Below are 22,443 nucleotides of genomic sequence, written 5' to 3'. Positions count from 1 at the left end.
CCATTGAAAAACCATAATGGGGGCAGGCCTCGTGCCGTAGCGGTTAAGTGCGCGTACTCCACTGCTGGCAGCCCAGGTTCGGATCCCAGGCACGCACCAACACACCGTTTGTCAGGCCATGCTGTGGCAGTGTCCCACATAAAGTGGAGGAAGATCAGCACGGATGTTAGCTCAGGGCCAGTCTTCCTCAGCAAAAAAGGAAATAAAAAGAGAGGAGGATTGGCATGGATGTTAGCTCAGGGCTGATCTCCCTCACAAAAAAAAAAAAAAAGAAAGAAAAACCATAATGGTAGCCTTGCGTCTAGTCTGTTGGGCACTTCCTGGACGTTGAATTCAGTTCAACTACCTGAATTCCTGTGTACAGGTAAGACTTCATACCTGCACTAAATTCCTGGAGTTTGCACTTGCCTCCATCTCCCAGTCTGCCTTCATGCCTAGGTAAACAACATTCACTCATGTCACCATTAACCAGACTCCCAGTCCCAGCTAGTCTGGGCATTCTGCCCTGCTTCCCACACAGTGACCATCACGAGTGCCGCAGATCTTGCCTAGGTTTTTTCCTGATGGTCGCGACAACCTTACAAATTGATATTTGTGTCTTTTTTTTTAACTTCGAATTTAGTTCATATACTTTAATGTTACATTCTAAAATGTAAAGTTGGCCTTAACAAGAAGGACGAAATTTGACAAATAAGAAGATTATTTGTAAAATATTCCATGCTAAGTACGTCCTCACAAACTAATGTTCACCTTAGAAGATATGACTGAGACCTGAGAATTTGAAGTAAATGAATGACTGCACAGTACTTAACCTTTTAATAGTACAGAACTAGATACACAGATGCCACTTGAATCAGACAAAGTCAGGATACACAAACCACAGCAGTTATGTTAACAGACAGAATTTAACATAAAGTATTATCAACTAAGGAACTGTAATAGCTTCTTATTGCCGCTGTAATGAATTACCACGTATTTAGTGGCTTAAGACAACACAGATTTGTTACCTTACAGTTCTGGAGGTCAGAAGTCCGAAATCAGTTTCACTGGGCTAAAATCAGGACGTCAACAGAATTGTGTTCCTTTTGGAGGCAAGAGGGGACAATCTGTTTCCTTGCCTTTTCCAGCATTGAGAGGACACTTGCATTTCTTGTCTTACTGGCCCCACATCACTCCAACCTCTGCTTCTGTTGTCACATCTTCTCTGACTCTGATCCTTCTGGTCCCTTCTCATAAGGACCCTTGTGATTACATTGGGCCCACGCAGATAATCCGGGATAATCTTCCCATTTCAAGATCCTTAACTTAACTGCAAAGTTCCTTTTGCCGTGTAAGGTAACGTATTCACAGTTTCAGGCATTAGGACCTGGGTATCTTTGGGGGTCATTATTCTACTCATCAGAGTAACTGACAAGGCAAAAATGGAACACTAAGGTATCATATTTTATAGACTGAATCAACAACTGCAGGAAGCAGCAACCTCCCCTAGGGTTCCAATAAAGGGGAGATGTTGGAATGTTGAAAATTTAGAAGCTTGGAAAAGGGGGCCCCAGAACAGAAACCTAGACCTCTGAGGACAAGAGGCCACTGGCTAGTGCCAGTGTATGTGAAGGAGCACAACGAGGCAGGTTCTCTGATGAGTGGGAGAACTGCAAACTGCTGCCTCTGGAACGAGAGGTACACCTGCAGTGGGTACAAAGCAAACAGAAAGGAAACAGGAAGCAAGCCCACCAGAAGCCACCAAAAGGAGCACGTCCCTTTCCTTCTTCCCGCCTACCCGTCTTCCTATAGTGCTCTATTGGCAGTCCAAAGCGAGCCAGCCGCAAAGGAAAACATGTGTGTTGGGTCCCAGCCCCAGGGTTACAAAGCAGAGCAGAGAAGATAAGTGGGAACTTGAGAGACAATAGCTTTACAGGTGGCACATGACTCAACTTGATGAAAAGCAAAAAGAATAAATCAACCAATTGTTTTGATTATGTATCCTTGAACCATGACTTTTTCACTCAATTCGTTGGTTTTTTTGTTACGGTGCAGCTTCATGCCACCTTGAGACATACATATGGAAATTATCTAGTATTTTTAGACATACTCTAGATAATGCAATGATTACCAGACTTTTTAGAAAGGATGCTTTCTTAGATTGTTTGATTTTACAACACCCCATGTGATCTCCAAAAATCCCTTCTGTCATATATTTAGTTTTTAATTAAAATAAATTAAAACTATTAATTTATTGGTTTGAGGATTTCATACCATTCTTTGAGATAACTGGAGACAACTTAGGATAATTGAAAACAAGAGGAAGATTTCTGGATCAATACAGTGGATGTTTTCATCAAACCATTTCATAATAATAAGTGAAAAGAAATCCACAAGAAGACAGCCTGAGACAGAAGGTCAGATTAAGAAAAATCTATCCCATTTTGAGAGTGTCATCTATGCATTTTCACTCATATTTTAACGGCTTGTGTGAACACAGTCTTTCTAGACCTAGTTTTCAGTTTTCATACACCAGGTTTGTGTTCTACAATACTATATATTTTTTTGTAATATACTCTCCATATTATCAAGCTTCAATTATAAAAGCAAGACTGAAAGAGCTCAATGTTTTTATGTCTATCTAGCATCTTATGCTGCATGTTGACTTCTAGAATGTACCAAGCTTGAGCACCTGTAGTGCTATACTTGGTGTATACTTTCATTCTCAAGTATACTAATTATGATACTCCTAAGTCCTACCCTTGGTTGGCTAGTTTTGCTTTCACTATCATTCAGCATATTTTCTTGTCATAATAACCAAGGAACAACTTCAAGCTATGATGTTTGTTCAACTGCTTCTAACTCCATCCTCAGTAATTCTGTTTCCTTTCCTCTCCTCCGTAAATAAATGCATCTTCTGATTTGGTACCGTGGTACTGAATTGCTGCAACTCTGACGGTTGTACTTTCATTTCAAATCCTCGATTAACCACTTTACTGGAACCCTTTTGTAAGTAGATTTTCATGAAAAAGAACCAGTACGAGGAAAACAAAAATTATATCAGGAATTTATTCCAAAAACAAGGTCCAGGATAAATTGAGTCTGTGTAGATTCATCTTATTTCCATACACATTTTATATTTCCATCTGTTCAATAAAGATTATGGTTCAAAGTGGTGATCCTAGAGAACTGATTATAAAGTCCTAAAGTAACAAAAATTCTTGAAATATATGAAAACCATTGTAACTACTGAGGCAGGAAATAATAGATTAACTTATGCAAAACTGATTTTTCAAAAAGAATTTATATTTAAAGGAGTTTTCTGTTTAAGAACTTTTCTTTCCTTAACTCCTATTGTACCACCTCTTCATTTTCTATTATATTTGTTGGTGATAAACTTTCTTTTAAGATTTTTTTTCTTTCTAGGCTTTTGTTTTGGTACCACTCTGCTCTTAGTTTGGCTTCCCCCCCCCCCATAACAACCATACAGTTATCCTAATTTTTATATTTTAAGTCTTTAATATCCTCACATTTTTAATCAAATACCTTTTTGAATGGCAACTTTTGTCTCTAACAATTGATTGACCAATTGCATCTTATTTTCTTGTTTTATTACCTAAGTAACTGCAGTGTGTATCATTTCTTTTTCCGCTCTAAATTTCCTGTATAGTCTCACCAATAAATCCACAATTTGGGTTTATATAACAAATTTCCTTCCACTTCGCAGGCAAATATACCAAAGTGAGGAGATGATTAGTCATAGGGTATAATAATTATATAGGGAAAGTTGAAGATAAAGAGATATTGGAGAATATTAAGAGGCTATAACTATGTTTCATTTCTACTGTTCATTTCATATTCTTCATATTTATGTTTGTGTACACACGATGTCTCATATTTTATTTTGTGGTCTGCCTTTTTCTTCACTCTGATCCTTTCCATTTATACCTAAACATTTTCGTTCCTGGGAGTTCCACTTCTGCTTGTGGGCATCTAAGTAATTCAGATTAAGCCTCTTGCTGAGAACTAAAAAAGCTGAACAATTATTTTTTTAAATGTTTGAAGGCTTCAGGGAATTAAGAAGTTCACGAAGAATCAAAGAGCCAAGATCTTAGAAAAGAAGGAACCACAGAGAGATGAGCGTGGTACTGGGGTCTCTGGAGCTTCCAGGAGGGGCAGCAGAGAGGCTGAGGGGCTCAGCAGAGGTACTCGCCAATTCATGAAGTTATGGCGAAAAAGCCAGAGTTCATAAAATACCAAAGAAAAGGATCCCAGTAACCCTCTAAGCTTTGGATAAGCTACAAGGCTACACTGTAGGACTAGGAGTGAGCTATAAATGGACTGACCTTCAGAGAGACTAAAGCAAGCTTCAAATAATCTCAATCCCTGATTAGATTAAAGTTATCTGGGTTGACTGGAACCCCTAATTACTAACAAGAAAAACAAAATTCTCTCTACTGAAAGAGAACATCATCTTAGACTTCAATTTATCTCTACAATTTTTCATATATAATACCTGATACTCATTAAAAAAATAATCAGGAATATAAAGAGACAAGTTATTGTGACAGATAACCAAGTAGGGGGGGAATACAATAAAAATAGACTTAGAATTATCCAGATATCAGACACAGACCTTAAAATGACTGTACTTAATATGTTGACAGAAATAAAAGACAAAACTGAGAATTTACAGAGAAAACTGGAAATGATTTTTAAAATGAAATTTCTAGAATAGAAAAGTTTGATAATGGGTTTAACAGCTGGAGAGAGAATGAGTAAACTGAAAGGTCAATAATAAATATGCAAAATAAAAGCACAGAGAGACAAAGGGATAATAAATGCAGAAAAGAGACTAAGAAACGTAGAGGATACAGTGAAAAGTTTATAATATGAGTAACTGGTGTCCAGAAAGAGAAGAAAGAGAGAATTGGACAAGAACCAATATTTGCCAAGATAACAATTGAGAATTTTTCAAAACAGATGGATGATATCAAACTACTGATTCAAGAAGCACACCTAAGCACACCAAAGGAGAATTGCTGAGAATGAAGTGCACAAAGGTCTTAAAAGTAACTAACAAAAGAAGAAAGATTACTTTCAAAGTAGCAACAATAAGACTGACAGTTTACTTTCCAATAGAAACTATAAAAGCCAGAAGATAATGGAATGATATCTTCAAAACACTGAAAGACTATAATTGAGATCTATATTTCAATACTATCAAAAATATCCTTCAAAATCTAGGTGAAATAAATACATTTTTCAGACAAACAAAAATGGAGAGAATTCATCATCAGAAAACCAGCCCTAACAAAAATACTTAAAGATGTTCTTCAGGCAGAAAGACAATGATTCAGACAGCAGCTCAGAGATGCAAAAGAAGTGAAGAGAAAAATAAAAGATAAACACAAAGGGAAATATAAGTGATTATTGATGATTGAAATCATGATAATAAAGTCTTATAAGAATCAAAATACATGGCAAAACCACTGTGTGAAACAATTTGGTAGTTTCTTAAAAAGTTAAACATGTGCTTACACGTGACCTAGCAATTCTAATGTTTATCAGATGGTAAATGTATAAACAAGTTGTAGAATATCAACACAATAGAATATTGCTCAGCTATATGTAGTAGTGAACCCTACTGTACATAGTAATGCAATACTGATATCTCCAACAACGTGAATGAATTTCAAAACATTATGCTGATTTAAAGAAGTCAAACACAAAAGAGTACAAAAAGAATCTATAACAACAGAAAGCAGATCAGTGGTTGCTTGGAGGTGGAGGAACTGACAACATGAAAGAATAAGGTAAGGTCAATGTTTTCAGGGTAGGGTAAATGTTTGATAACTTGATGGTTACATGAGTACACATTTGTCAAAATTCATCAAACAGTACACTTAAAATGGGTATATTTTATTGAGTGTCAACTCTATCTTAATAAAATTAATTAAATTTACAAAAAATATGAAAAAATAGCATCTAATTTGGGCAAAATGGTAAATGCAGTTAAAGTGCTACAAGGTCCTAGCGTTGCCCAGGAAGAGGTAAAAGTATTTGTATTTAATGCTGATGAATATATATAGTAATATCTAGGGTAGTAGATATAGTAATATCTAGACTACTAAAAGAATAGTAAAATAATTTGTAAATACCAAAATGATAAATGGGAACATGGAATAGTAAAAACAGATAATAAATTTGAAAGAAAGTAAGAAAAGAAATATAGAACATGTGAGACAACTAGAAAGCAAATGGTAGGATAGTAGATCTAATTAAGAAAATGAACAACTATATGCTGCTTATAAGAAACATATAACAAAGATAAGGATACAGAAATATTGAAAGTAAGGTCATTAAAAATATGTATACCAAGCAAACACTAACCAAAAAAAAACCAGGGTTATTATTTTAAAATCACACAAAGTAGACTTTAAGGAAAAAATAATTACTAGAGATATAGAGGAATATTTCATATTAATAAACAGTTTAATCTACCAGAAAGATATAGTGATTCTAAAAATGTATGCACATAATAACATAGACTCAAAATGTGTAAGGCAAAAATTAACCTAACCACAGGAGAAAGAGATAAATCTACAATCATAGTGTTAAATTTTAACATACCTCTCTCATTAAGGAGGCCAAAAAATACAGATTTGAACTTCACAATTAACAAATTTGACCTGATTGATATATAAAGAATTTTTAACACTACGGATTTCATTTTTTAAAGTACACTTGTAATATTTATAGGAATTACCACATGCTGGGTCTAAATCAAATCTCAACAGATATCAAAGGATTGAAATTAAGCAATATTTGTTGTCTGGCAATAGTGGGATTAAATTAGAAATAAATTATGAAAAGATCATTTGAAGATAAATGGAATATAAAACTAACTAAATGGAATATAAAACAAATATATAATAGACAGGCTTAACAAAACAAGAAGTTGGTTCTTTGCAAGATTAAAAAAGTTACAAATCCCTGGTGGGATGGGTCAAAAAGAGAGAAGGTAAAAATAACCAATATTAAGAATGAAAGAGGGGGCACTGTTACAGATCCTACGAATATTTGCAATATTATAAGAGGATATTATAACCAAGGTTATGTGAATGACTAAAATTTTAGACGACATGGACAATTTCTTAGAAAAGCACAATTTACCTAAAATGACACAAGAAAATCTCTACAATCTCTACAATCAAAGAAATAGAATGCATAATTTTAAACTTCCCATAAAGAAAACTCCAGATCCATACGACTGCACTGGTGAGTTTTACCAAATATTTAAGAAAGAAATAATGCCAATTGTACAAAAACTTTTCCAGAGAATGGAAAAAGTAAGAACACTTCCCATCTTGTTTTCTGAGGCCAGTGTTACCTTGATACCAAAACCAAACAAGAACACTGTAAGAGACGACAATGGCAGGCTACTATAACATAATGTTTTACATTAATGTAAAAAAAAAAACAAACTTAAACTAACTATTAGCAAAGCAAAACCAGCAATGTCTGGTGAATACATTGTGACCAAATTGGGCCATGTCAAGAATACAAAAATGGTTTAGCATTTAGGTTGCTCTGGCAGAATGGAAACAGGCCCTCTAATTGGAGATGTGTACCACACCAACTTACTGTGACCTAGGAAAGGCGACCAAGGATGTCTTCAACAGAGGATGTGGGTTTAGTATAGTCAGAATAGATCTGAGAACCAAGTCTTGTAGTGAAGCGGAATTTTCTACTTATGGTTATACTTACATTGATACAGGGAAAGTATCAGGCAACCTAGAGACCAAATATAAGATCTATAACTATGAACACATTCACCCAAAAATGGAATGCAGACATTCCATCTATCTTGGGACAGAAATCACTTTGGAGAATAAGTCGGCTGAAGGGTTGGAACAGACCCTTGACACTATATTTGTACCAACACACAGGAAACTAGAGTGGGAAATTGAAGGCCTCCTATAAACCGGATTGTTTCAGTCTTGGCAGTAATGTTGATATAGATTTTTCTGGACCAACCATCTGTGGCTGGGTTTTGTTGGCCTTTGAAGGTTGGCCTCCTGGCTATCAGATGAGTTTTGACACAGCCAAATCCAAATTGTCACAGAGTAATTTTGCCTTGGGTCACAAGGCTGCAGACTTCCAGCTGCACATTCATGTGAAGGATGGCACTGAATGTGGAGGTTCCGCTTACAAGAAGATTAATTAGAAAATTGAAGTGTTAATAAACCTTGCTTAGACAGCTGGCAGTAACAACACCCATTTTGACATCACTGCTAAGTACAAGCTGGTTTGTAGAACTTCTCTATCTGCCAAAGTAAATAATGCCAACCTGATTGGACAGGGTTATACTCAGACCTTCGACCAAGAGTCAAACTGACCCTATGAGCTTTAACCAATGGAAAGAACCTGAACGCAGGAAGTCACAAGGTCGGGTTGAGATTGAATGTGAAGCTTAATGTGGTTTTGAGTAAAGCATTAGATTTGTCCCTGGAGGTGAAGAGAAATGAACTCACTATGATTTGGCCTTCAAGTTCTTCTGTGAAATTTCAAAACTGTGAACATTTTATTCTTCAAAAAACTTGTAATCCTCCCTATGCTGAAGTCTAGAGATCGCAAGTCCCTCCCTTAGGAGGGACTTGAAGGCATGCCCGGAAGTTGTCGTGTTTGTGCCACGTTTCAGTTCAGTTCTGCAGTCATATTTTACACGTGTTTCTCAGCGACAATGGAGGGTCACGTTATAAAGGAAATGACCTAATCCTCCAGTTTGCGCATCACATCCTGCAAGTCCCACAGCACTTTTTGTGACCTTTTAATATATCCGTCTCTGTGCTGCAGGAGAATCTTTGGTTTTGCATCAGAGTAAAATAAAATGAACCATCACTTTTGGAACAACGGAAAAAATGGTTTGACGTGAGTAAAAAATGAAATAGGCCACATTAACTCAATAAAGGGGAAAACATCATATTACCTTCTAGATAAATGCTGAAAAAGAATTTGACAAAACTCGATGCATATTCATGATTAGAACTTTTAGCAAATATAAATAGAACTGCTTGAATCTGATAAAACGCACCTATAAAAAATGGACACAAACATGATTAAATGTTGAAAACTTTCCTTCTGGAATTGGGAATGAGACAAGAATGTTCTAGCCAATTTGATAAGGAAGATAAAAAAACAAGTATAAGAATATGAACACAAGGACTAAAACTGCACCTATTCACAGGCAATTTGGTGATGTACACAGACTATCCAGAAGAATCTACAGATAAATTATTAATCTTAATTAGTGAGTTTAGTTAGCAAGGTTGCTGGATATACCAATACACAAAATCAATTCTATCTTTCTATCCCCAAAACAAGCAAAAAATAAAAATTTAAAAATATGCCATTTATAATAATACGAAAAACTATCAAATATGCAGAAACAAACCTAACAAAAGATGTGCAAGACCTCTAGAACGAAAACTGTAAAATATTATTGAAAGAAATTAAAAACCATAATAAGTGAAAGGTTATGTTATGTTCACAGATTAGCAGATTCTCTATTGTAATGTAGAATATGTCAACCTCTAGGAATGATCTATAGACTCAAAACAGTCCTCAGTTTACTTTTTGTAGTAATTGACAAGGTGAATCTAAAGTTTATAGGGAAATTCAAAGGGCCACAAACAGGAGTTACCCTACTAGATGTGAAAACTTATAAAAATACCATAATTAGGACAATGTGGTATTGGTGTAAGAACAGTCAAATGACCAATGAAACAGAATGGAAAATCCAGAAACACTCCAGCACATACATGGACATTTGATTCCTGTCTGAAATGCCACTGCAGAGGGAAAAGGAAAATCTTTTTAATAAATATACTAAGTCAATTGGCTATCTATATAGCGAAAAAAATGAAACAACCCCTACCTCACACCACCTATAAAACATCTAAAAGAACAGGATAATGTTTTCATGATCTTGAGGTAGGGAAGTCTTTCTTAAACAAGACACAAAGCATTACTGTAAAGGAAAAGATTGACAAATATGGCTACATTAATATTAAGAATTTCTGTTACTCAAAAGACTCAATATTATGTAAATGATATTCTTCTCTGAATGACTTTTTTTTCCACTGAAAATTATGCTTGTGAGAGTCATCCATGTTCTTTTAGATGCTTTATGTTTTTTGTGTGGTATGAGGTAGGGGTCAAGTTTCATTTATATAAAATGGGCAAAACTCTATCCGTTGGTGTTAAACATCAAGAAAGTGGTTACAGTTGGGAAGGAATGAGAGGAAAATGATTGGGAGGAGAAACAAAGGGGGCTTCCACGTTGCTGGGAATGTTCCATTCCTTGTTCTGGGAGGTGATTACATGAGTTTGATTGCTTGGGATAATTCATTGAGCCGTACAATGATGATATGCTCACTCATCTGTATTTGCGTCATACTTCAATAAAAGGTTAAAGAAAAATAAACCTTCCTTTTCCTTACAGATGTAGACTAGCATTAAATGCATTGTTTCCCTTTCCCCTGAATTGTCCCCAATTCGTTTCCTTTTGCCAAATGCCATCTCACCATGGCCTTGAAAAACTTTTATTGGTCACAATGCATGCCAGATACTTTGCTGGATTCAGTTACGTATATTGTCTCATTTAATCTTCACAACTCTGTGAACTAAGACGTTGTTTATCACCAAGGCTTGGGGAGGTAAAGGGACCTGCTCAATGTAAAAACTAGCAAACAGCAAGCAGCAGAGCCAGGATTCGATGCTGGTGTTCTTGCTGCCTTCCACCGTGCTCTTAACATTAAAAGATTAAACATAGCAAATTCCAACACTTATCAATTCACTTGGGCACTTCATTGATTGATATAAAAGATGCTATAAAAGAGATACCCCCAAGTAAAGTGAAAGAAATAAATATTCTTTTCTATATACCTGGTGCAAATTAACAGTACTTTTCAAGTATGTGAAGCTTTTTATAAGTGGCTGTAGTAGAAAAGGCATAGCTTTATAGTCAGATAGCTCAAATCTTGGATTTACTACTTACCACTTGAGTTTCCTTGACAAGTTCCTTAATCTATTTGAGTCTTGATTCTCTCATCTGCAAAAAGAAAATAATAACACCTATTGGTGGTAAGCTAAAGGAACTGTATAAAAATTATTTGAATCTGTAGATGAGCTGCAGTCAGCCTGTGAGCCCTAGAGACCGAGAGAAGGATTCAGCTTGTAATGACAGTGACTATAGCAGAGGGCTGAGGTTAGTAGGCACCCAGTACATTATAAATGCAGGGGGACTCTAACTTATCAGAGCCCCACATAATCACACATACAGCTAGCTAGTCCCCACCTCCCACCCTCCACCTGCTCCGTCACCTTTCAGCCTGCCCATCCCCCTTACCCCCATTGTCACTGATTCCTCTACTGCTGGTGTCACAAGAGCTGCTGTGAAGAAACATAGAGATGTTAGAGGATATGTCTGAGCAACACTAAGTAACCATCAAATGCAAAGTCAACAAGATACCATTCTCATCAATCAAATTGGCAAGGACATTTCAGAGGACAGCGCTCAGTGCTGGAGAGGATATAATAAACTTTCTCCCGCACAACTGGAAGCACCACGCACCTTTCTGGAAAGCCATTTAACAAGAAAATTGGAAAGAAAACAACAAGAGTAGTTGAGATAACATGATCATCAGGGTAATTCACCTTCTAGGAATCTAGCCTTAGAAAACAAGAATATCAGTCACACACTTGGACAAAGCCTTCTGTCGAAGGGTGTTGCAGCCTTACTTGCCATGGCAAAAGTCTGAGATAACATAAATGTTCAAACATAACCTATTGTACACCTTTAGGGAAGCTGTTGCTCAGTCAGATAAAATGTGTCACAAAAAAATAAAACAATAAAATGGGTAAATATACATAATAATTATAATTGTATTTATTATGTAGTTATAATATATGTAAATATATTTATAATATATATTATATATAATAAGAAATATAAAACAAAATAGAGAATGCTCATGAGATATTACAAAGTGAAAAAAAAGAGATGCAAAACTGTAAATACTGGAAAAACTCAAATGTCCATCACTAGATGAATAAACAAAATGTGGTATATACACACAATGGAATAGTATTCTGCCTTAAAAAGAAATGAAATTCTGAAACATGCTACAACATGGATGAACATTGAAAATATTATGCCAAGTGAAATAAACCAGACACAAAGGGACAAATACTGTATGATTCCATTTATATGAGGACCTTGAACATGTAAATTGACAGAAACAGAAAGTAGAATAGAGGTTATCAGAAGATGGAGGAGGAATGATGGGGAGTTATTGCTTAACGGGTACAGAGTTTCAGTTTGAGATGATGAAAAAGTTCTGGAAATGGATAGTGGTGACAGTTGCACAACATCGTGAATGTACCTAATGCCACTGAATTGTAGACTTAAAATTGGTTAAAGTGATAAATTATGTTAGGTATATTTTACCACAATTGAAAATACACAAGTTGATAAAAATACATGCTTTGAAAAATAGGCTAATGTATAATCAGATATTAAGACATCTCTGGATATTGACTGATTCATTCAAAAAATATGGATTGATTTGTACAAAAAAGGTGTATTGAATGCCTACTGTGTGTCAGTTACTCTTCTAGATTCTGAGGATAGAGTTTGGTAAACAAGACAAATGGCCCCTTACTCTAGTGCAAGGGTAACAGATATTGAGATTATAAGAAATTCTTTCCTTTTTGACTCTTTCTATGTTTTCTAAATCCTTTTCAATGAGTATTCTATTTTTATATTTGGGAAAAAACATAAGTGGAAGGAGGGAAACAATTATGAAAAGCAATATTGGCTTGAGATGGACTTTCTCCCTTGGTGTAAACTCATACCCCATCAACACAGAGAGGAACGGGTCTGATGATGATGGATGAGGGGGTGAGAGAGAATCAGAAATTCAGGAATGAGAGAGACCTGTGGTATCTGTTCAGTCTACCATCCTTCTTCCTATTATGTTTTGGGCTTTGTGGCTTCCAGAAGCATCCAGACTGCAGTTACTCTGTTAATCCTGCTCACTCTATCCCATTCTGATGGTAGTTTATATCAATGTTCAAAAAGATTAAGAGCTTAGCTTTTCTGGTGTCAGGATTTTATTGCTTTAAAAATAGTCCTGCAATAACTTTTGCATAAGTGTTTTGGCCCTCTCTCTACTTACAATAGGCCATTAAACGTCTTCTAGAGACTCAGAGCTGATCTGAAAATATCAGGCAGACGTTAGTAGACTTACTGGCTCAGCACCTCTCCACCAAGAAATGGTTGCTAATTTTTGGCTCCTCTTATGACAGAGCAAAACTGAGAATCATCTCAGGGCTTTGCAATGTAAAAAGCCCCCAGCGGCCTCATTTGTACATCCCCTCTCCACCCCCACTTGCCCAGCACTGTCCAGCTCTGAGAGCACTTCCATGTGCCTCAGCCCCTCTCACCTTCCAGCAACCTAACCATTTTCTCAAAGACCGAACTTTTGCAAATCACAAGCTGACTGAGATTCAGTGTCCCTATTTATCAGTTATGTTATTTCCCCCTTTAAAAGGAAGAAGCTGCAACCTAGATATACAATTTGGCCGGGGTCAAGCAACCAATAAGAGACAAAGCTGAGTTGAGATTCCAGGTTTTGAGAGGACCATTCTAGGACCTTTGGGAGACACAGAGCTGCTGGGTCTGTTCATTTCCACTTAATCCGCCACATTTCCACTTAATCTGTACTGCTTCCAGGGGCCTTGGCCTCCTAATCAAGTCCCAGTGACATTCACTCATACTACCAGCCCCAGAGCCAGTCCTGGATGCCACAGATGCAAAACGTGAGTCTCTTCACCCTGCCTCACATACTTAGTGGGGATCAAGAAAGGGCCACCAGCCTAGACCAGACTGTGATCTGGCCACAATTGCTTGGCCCAGGTGACTCTCCGAGGGACCTTGCTTTCTGTCAGATCCGGCAGCTTCCAGAATCATCTCTCTCTCCCTTTGCTCATCTCTAGCTGGGCAGTCCCTCCTTAGGTCTGATCTGTTGCCCTGTTGAGTCTCCAGGTCATGGGGGTCCGGCCTGATTCTGAATCTCAGTTCAGTTGTCAGTGGCCTTAGCACCCAGCCTGGCTTCACCTCTAGGGCTTGAGCTGACCCACAGTGTCATTTCCTGCTGTAAACAGACAGACTTCAGGGAACAGTGCCTCGTCATCTTGGCTCCTGAGCACTGGAAGGCTGCCTGTGTCCCCCAGTCCCAGGCCTTGCCCACCTAATTTACAGACGTTCTTTACCCACTGCTTCAGAAACTTGGGCCCTCCTTCTTTTTTACTTCCCACCACCCATTTTGTCGAAGGACCTATGATATTTTGCGTCCAAGTAGCTTCAATTTCAATACAACCACAGGATTGCTAGTGTCTCTTTATGGAATAGAATTGGACTATCCATTCCACCTGTGACCTTGGGCAAATCATTTTACTGCTTGGAGACTTTACCTCCTTCTAGTTAAGATGGGCATTAATTTGATGACATCTTTCTACCATAAAACTCTGTGAATTTAGAGCTGAGACATCTTTTCTCTTACCTGAGGACTCTGAGGGAAAAAACATGGTTATCAGGCTAATGTCTTCAAGTAAGTCTGCCTGTCTTCCAGGAGGAGATTCTGAAAATTTTCTCCACCGTGGATAAAAAGCTCTAGTCTTTATTTCCAACTCATATCCCTCGTGCAATTGCTTGAGAATGACCTTTTCTATCTACGTAAGCTAAATCTTAATGGTCTTTTTTTAAAATCTCAAATCTACCCTTAAAAGTTCTGTAAAACACCTCAACTTTGTACGTAGGCTACTTGCAGGAAAAGCTTGATAATTTCCTTCAATCTGAAAGTGGTTTGGAGACCTAAAACAATGACAATAAACCTTTAAGATGGAATGTCACCTTGATGCCGTTATGGAGCTTTGAAGTCACTGGAGTTCAACTATTTCAATGTTCTGTATTTTTTGTCGCTCAGTATATGCTGTAATTGGTGGCTAAATGATTAATTTTCATAGTTCCTTTCTCATTTCTGCTTGTTGGATTTCCTTTTATTTCTTTATTTCTTGGTGGGGCAGAATTAGCTCCCACCGTATCACTATAGAAGCTTCATTAACTTAGTAAAGCATACATTCAACAAATAAATTTTCACAATCGTCATTTACTCAAACGCTTTTATGGATCCATTCATATGGATCTCATATGCTTTTTGGGTCAACACAACCCAAAACATCTGTTTGAAACAGAAAGTTAAATCATTCCATGTTTATAGGCATGTTGATTGGTAGAAGAATATTAATCATTGCCTGGATTTTTTTTTTTATCCAACCCACTCCTGTAGTTTCCTCCACAGAGATCGACTCACCAAGCCTATAACACCCTCCTAGGAACACAGTCAAATTAATTTCCCAGTCACCGTTGCATCTAGGTGAGGCCATACAAGAATGGAATATAGTGGAAGTGATACTGCCACTTAGGGGCTAAGCGAGTTCTCTTTTCACTTCCCCCAATTGCTAATTGGATGATCTTGAAACCTGGTGTTGAAGATGGCAGAACTGCATGAGAGGAGCTGTGTCCCTGAATTATTATGTGGAAGGCCACCTGTGACACCTGATGGGACTATGAGGTGAGCCATTAGAGTTCTGGGATTGTTTGATATAGCAGTTAGCAGACCTGGCTAATACATTCCTCTTATACTTTAAGTTGAACAAGTTAGAGACTTGCAGGGTCTTTAGAGTAAGTAGCCTTGTTGCACAAGTGGTCAAAGATGGTGCCCTACAAGCGATGGATGACACTCCTACCGCTTACTCCGCCTTCACTGTAGGTAATATAATCGACATCCCCTGAGCAGAATAAGAAGGAGGTTGAAAGCCATGGATACATACTCTCCTTTCAATTTACTTTTGTCCATCTACAGTGGCCAGTCCCACCCATCAGAGTTCATAAGCCTATCAAGAGCTCTCCCTATTTTGGCAATTCATGAATACAGCAAAATGGGCTCTTTGGTGTGACTCAATCTCAGCAACCAAAAGAAAGCATCCCTATCCGGCCCTTTACACTTCTTTCAGATCATTCATAAACATAATCTGGTTTCTTTCAAAATAGTATGTTTATCTAATTTCCTTCATTAGTAGCTAGTTAAGCAATGCTTCTGGCTTTCCATGACCCAATTTCCTGGGTCTGAGTTCATGTAAGGCTTTTCCTTTTACTCTTGCATCAGCCACAATCTCACTTCTTTAATGTAACCTCCTGTTTTTCTGTTTAAATGTGCTTCCTGTTTTTTCTATGTCATTTGCAAACGTGAATGCCCTGGATACCCTCTGCATTATTTCCAGCCCGCTACATCTTCACCCAACCAAGAGACACCATTTGTGTCTCTTTCAGTACCGTTCCCTGAAAATGGATCTCAAGTCATTTCCTCTTGGATCTATCTCTTCTTTAAGAGAAAGAATTTTAAAGTAAGTGCTCAATAATACAGAGATCTACTGTTCTCTTTCCCTGTACCGCAGTTGGCACCAACTATTTTTCTGAACCTCCCCTCCTGGTTCAGGCCTCTTGCAGGATAACCTACCAGAAACCATTGGTTGCTAAATCAAATCAAACAAGATAATATCCAATTTGTTCTTTTTTCTCTCAAACTTCTCGTAATGTTTAAATTTCCCCATCAGTCAATTAACAAATCACTCTGGTGCACATTGCCAGGAGCTTTGAGATGAGAACAGAAAGATGAGAACAGAAGAAATACAAGTGAGTTCACAAGTAATGTGTGAGATTTATTTACATGAAACCATTTCAGAATAAGGTAGTATATAATACCAGTCATCTAGTCATTATAAAAAGTGCATTCATAATTGTAGAGGGGAGAGATCAATGTGTGCTGGAATAAAGGGGAAGGTTTAATAAAGACGGGATTTGGCCTTCAAGAACTGTTAGGCTAGAGCAATAGGAACGACAAGCATTTCATACATGGGAAATATCATGAACAAAGGCACAGAGGCAGAAATAATAGTAACAGTCACAGCAGAGTCTATTTATTATGCACCTATTACGTGCCTTGCATCATGCCAGGCCATTTCCATTTGTAATATCTAATCCAATTTACAGCAATCCTGGGATTATGAGGTGGGTATTTTACAAATAAGAGAACTCAAATTTAGAGAAGCATTAAATGTCAGAATCATAATTCAATGTCTGTGCTCCACCCACTACATAGGAAGGCGGGGGCAATTAAGAAGAAGGATACCACTCTGGAGAGTAGAAGGCAGTAACCTAGGCAGATGGAGGAAGCTAGATTATGGAGACACTGGATGTTGAACAAGGATGCTAGATTTGACCTGATAAGTAACAGGAGACTCTTGTAGATTTTTTAGTGCATACATAGCATGACAAACTTTGGAGTTAGGCAAGATGTGAGTTCAACGCCATATTCTGTGTTAGCTGTATGACTCTGAGAAACATAAACTTGCTGAGATTTAGTTTCCTCATCTGTAGAATGTGTGTAACAGTAGCATTAATTTATAGGGTTGAAAGAGTTAAATGAGGTAATGTGTTTAAAGCTTCTACTAAAACACTTGATATAGTAAGCATTTAATGTATGATACTATTATTACCAATGTAACTGAAACAATGTGTTAAACAATGTGTTTAAGGAAGACAAAACAGCTAACAGACTATTCCCTGGAGACATGTAATGGGATGGCTTGGGATTCTTGGGATAAGGAGAGACCAGGTAGGAATGAATTTACAAACATGGCCAAGATGAGTCCACAGGACTTGATGACTGAGGTAAGGGACAAAGGAAAAGGAAAGCCCAAGGAGACAAATTTAGGAGAATTTGAGAAGTGTGCTAACATGACCAGAAATTGGGAAGTGTGGGAGAGAGTCAGTTTGGGGTTAAAAAGTACAGTACATGTGTACAGTGAGGGATGGTAACATCTTTGGGTGGTGAACATGATGTAGTCTACACAGAAATGGAAATATAATGATGAAAAAAAAGTACCGTAAGCTTAACCAATTGCAAGATATCCTACCTCTGAAAATTTACACAACATATGACCACGTGACCATGATTCTGGGCCCCTCGTAGGGCCTTGGAAGAAGGTGTCAGTGCTAATGAGGAGCTCTGAAGATAAAGCTTCATTAAATTCACAGCAAATCCACCTTTCTACTCCATCTCTCTGAGTTTTGTCTCCTCATCTGCAAAATAAAAATAATATTTGCTTTGCCTATTTAAAAGGTGGTTGTGTCATATATACTGAAATTATCTGGGGTTTTTGTCTTGTCACTAGGCAATGGACTAAGCAAACTTTTATTGAAGCCTAAATTGTGATATAGAAATACATTTCAACTGGTTTAAGTTCAACACAATGAAGAGAGAAATTATGGAACCAAAATTTTCCCTCCTCTATGATACATACTAAGATTAATTTAGATTAATAGTCAATCTACAGTTTTTATTTTCCTAGGCTTTGTTTCACATAAATTTGTGCAGTTTTTCAACGTTCTATAGAAATCTTAAATCTATTAGGAAAAAAAATCAGACCTCAAGCCAACAAATGTCATCAAATCTACTGGGACACCGTTTAAGAACAAAATCCACTTTGAGCATCGGTCCTCAAAACAGCACTGAAACGTTAGGTACTGTGTGCCAGTTACAGAATCCAACTAATCCATTGATTGAAAGCTTCTTCTATAAACTTTGAATCAACAATGTGCTTAAAATAAAAGCCAAAAGTGTTCCAATCACTTGATTTCAAACTAAGTAGATTTTATGTTTAGAAACGCTAAAAAAAGTGTTTCGTTTATAAATACGGAAGGAGCAAAAACATCACTGCATCATTCCAGAAAGGATCAAAAAAATTTCCTGAGGACAGGAAGAAATACAAAATTTAGTCAACTTTGCTGTTTTCTCAGCTGCTTAAATCTCACGGTATTTGCAAATATATCTAAAAGATGCCAGCTCTTGAAAGCCTGTATTTCTAGTCATTCCCCATTGACCATTTTGGAATTTTGTGCATTAAGTTTTATAGATAGCATTCTGCTTCACTGTGTAGGTCTGAATAACCTGAAATGTTGTCATTATGGGCAGTCATTCACTTGAGCCTATGAAACCATGGTGAAAGAAACACCAGTAACAGGACCAGATGAAGTCAGAACACCATCACATCCGTCACACGTCACAAGATGCCAAAGACATTGATTCTGCTTTGAACCAAAGTTTTTGGTATATTAATCGACATTAGTGGAAATAGCTGCTAAAATAAAAGTTAACGTGAATGATCCGAGCTGACGTGACTTATTGAATCCAATACAACCTTTATCTTAAATCTCCTTGCTGATAAACGTAACGATAACAATTCTTTGATACTACTACTTAGCACATTAGTGAAGGCATGGTACTCACAAGAAGCTAATCTCATTTACTAAGGAGCACAGAATGGCACACACTTCCCATACAGTTCTGCCAACATATACTAATATCAATCTATGTACCTTCCTTGCTAACAAACACAAGAAGTTTATTTTTGTCACTATCTCCTGGAAGAGCCCATGCCAATAAAAAGAGACCAAACTCCCTTGACCTTAAAAGAAAATTAAGTTCAGGGTCCATTCTTCTTCCGTCTCTGGGGTATAAGATTAGCATAAACCCACAGTGTAACAGTGTATCGCTTTCTTGAGACACCCTGGTGAGGAACGAAATCAATTACAGGAACAGATGTGCAGGAAGCCATAATGTTAAAACAGTAATACAAAAAATGGATAACCACAATCATTTTCTTAAAAGGACTTGACTTGTAGAAGAATACCTTTAATTGCTGTTGCAAAAAACATCCTCATAAAGTACAAATTAGTTTCAATAACATTAGTAGAGAATACATTCTAGAAAGTGGAGGTAACTGGATGTAAAATCCTGGCAGCAATTTAATAGAACAGTCCCAGATGGTTAGGCTGAGGCCAACACCTAACGAGGACAAAAGCCTTGTCTGTAGGGAATTTTGGATGAAACTTGGAGAAACATTACACCACATAAACCAAATTGAATTGTTTTCACAAGTGTTGTCAAGTTTCATATAGTAAAAAGTTTTTTCTGCGTGCACTTCGATTTCACAGCAAGAGTGGCATAGGATACCTAAACACTGAAGATGGCATTCCTGCAAGATATCTAACTCCTTGATATAATAATGCATACAATTCAAAATGATTACGATATCATTACATCTAGCACTTTCTGCAGCTACAAGCTGGTGGTTATGAAAAGCATGACCCCAAGTATCAAAAGCAGCCACCACCTTCTTCTATGTATGTTCTCTTTTTGTGTTTTTCCTTCATTTTTCTTCATCATCTCTGCTGCTGTTGCTGCTTCTTAGCAAAATCGGTAAAAACAAAATCGTAATCATTGAACATAGCATTCTGGCAATCAAGACGTTTCAAACCGTTAGTTTTCTGGAGTGAAAAAAGCACTGTGCAACATTTAGAACTCTGATTTACACACAGAGTGGTCACAAATTTTCCTGGCTTGAAGACTTTCACAACTTTTCTGATCAAGTCATCCTAGGAGGTTCTGATTTGTTTGTTTCAAAGCTAACAAAAAAATTCTAGTTCTGGAGTGATGTGAATAGTCCAGTAAGTTCCCTCTGATTTCTTTCCATTCACTGAATACCCACAAGTATTGAACAGTGTGGCATCAATGACAGAACCTGGTATCAGATCACGAATTCCACTCTCACAATGACATCCTTTGCAGTCACACCATCTTTCATGGTCCATAACTGCTAGGTCAAGCTCACTCAGCAGAATTTCCGGGGTTTGATCCCGTTGACTGATTACCTGACTCTCTGTGACCAAGTACAGAAGTACCAACCATCAGAATTCCTGTCCCATACAATATGCTGCTCCATTTGGGAAAATTGCATTAAGAAACTCTATTTCTTCCTAGACATTCTGGTGTGGGTACCCTTGGTGAGAAGGCTTCGTGAAATTCTTGAGAGCAAAAGAAGCTTTGAATGGAGTCAAACCAACAACAAGCCCTAGCAAGTTTCAACAGGGGAAGCAGTGTTTCCAGCAAGAGGGTGGTACCACATGTCTTCAAAATGAAACGTCTCCTGGAGACAAACATGCTACTCTCAGTGAGTACAGAAGCTTCCTGCTTGCCAGTTTTTGTTACACTTGTAAATGAACATTGCACATCCTTCAAAAGTATGTCCCACTGGGATGGTGCGTTGATCCCCAGATCCTTGGTTTGTGTTGGGTTGCTGCCTGGAGAACCAAACCTCCGGCAGCCTCTCGGTCCCTTCAAAAAACTGTGTGGCTTCCATCGCGATGAGACTAGCAAACGACCAACGACCAAAGAAAATCAACTACATTAAATCTCTTCTCCTGCCACTGCCACGGATTGTTCCCACTGTGTTCCTAAAGTTCAGATTCCTCTTTTTTTGGCTATAATTTTATATTAACTTTATTTTATTTTTTTGCCAGGAAAGATTCACGCTAACATCTGTTGCCAATCTTCCTCTCTTTTTTTTTTTCCCTCACCAACCTCCCCTCCCCCAATACATAGCTGTATATTTGAGTCACAGTTCCTCAGTCCTTCTGGACACGGGACTGAGGGCGGCCATGAGAATACACCTCGCAGACCTCCAACTTCAGGGGGCATAATTGGGCCAGGGCACCAGCTGCTGTGCTCTGCTCTGAAATCCATCTCTGCCTTTGCTGAGGTCACCCTTCCCACAGGCTGCTCCAGTGTGGAACAGGCCCCTTCCTGGGAGACACGGGACTCCTCTGACTGGCGACTTAGTCTCAGGACTCCCTTTGGCCTTGCAGAACTTTCCTTAGACTGCACGGGAGCCAAGAAATCTTCCACCCCACCTTCCTTCTTCTCCTTCTCAAACTCAGACTTGTATTATAGTCCGATGGCAATCCTACCTTTCTCCAGCTACCTAATCAAATTCTTGGCTGCTGTTTCTCGGAGGCCCCGAATTATCACAACCTGTCTCACTCCTTCGTTGCCAATGCCAGTCACATCTCCAGGCTCAGGAACCTGGAGGAGGACCCAGTGTTTAGACTCTCTAGTGAAGTAGCAGAAGAACCAAGAAGGCAAAAGATAGAAAGATTGGGCAGATTTCAATGCTGGCCTGAATCTGTCCTAGACATGGGATCTTCAGTGAAAAAGGTAGGCAGGGAAACCTATACTGCCATGGGCATATATGCCCGGGCGCCTTCTTGAAGTGGTTAGGAAGGAGTGGTTACTCCTAAGGAGTGATGCTCCCAATGAAGCCTCACCTCACTGTGGAAGACAAGATGTTCCTGCTTGGCCTTCTGCACCCGTCTTGGGTTTCAAAAGCCGCTGTCCTTAAGACCTGTTTCTGTTGACCTTTGAACTGCACATGATG

The 22,443-nt window shown here is 37.9% G+C and overlaps 2 pseudogenes; one reads left to right on the top strand and one right to left on the bottom strand.

Annotated features, from left to right (window-relative positions):
- Positions 1–7,605: 7,605 nt before the first annotated feature.
- LOC101398013 (non-selective voltage-gated ion channel VDAC3-like) lies at positions 7,606–8,610 on the top strand (annotated as a pseudogene).
- Positions 8,611–20,392: 11,782 nt separating this feature from the next.
- On the bottom strand, positions 20,393–21,369 carry LOC101397762 (S-adenosylmethionine decarboxylase proenzyme-like; annotated as a pseudogene).
- Between the last annotated feature and the right edge of the window lie 1,074 nt (positions 21,370–22,443).

This window comes from Ceratotherium simum, chromosome 28, assembly GCF_057802395.1.
Source record: "Ceratotherium simum simum isolate JZ-2026a chromosome 28, ASM5780239v1, whole genome shotgun sequence".
Lineage (NCBI taxonomy): Eukaryota > Metazoa > Chordata > Mammalia > Perissodactyla > Rhinocerotidae > Ceratotherium > Ceratotherium simum.
This window is presented reverse-complemented; position numbering and strand designations above follow the sequence as displayed.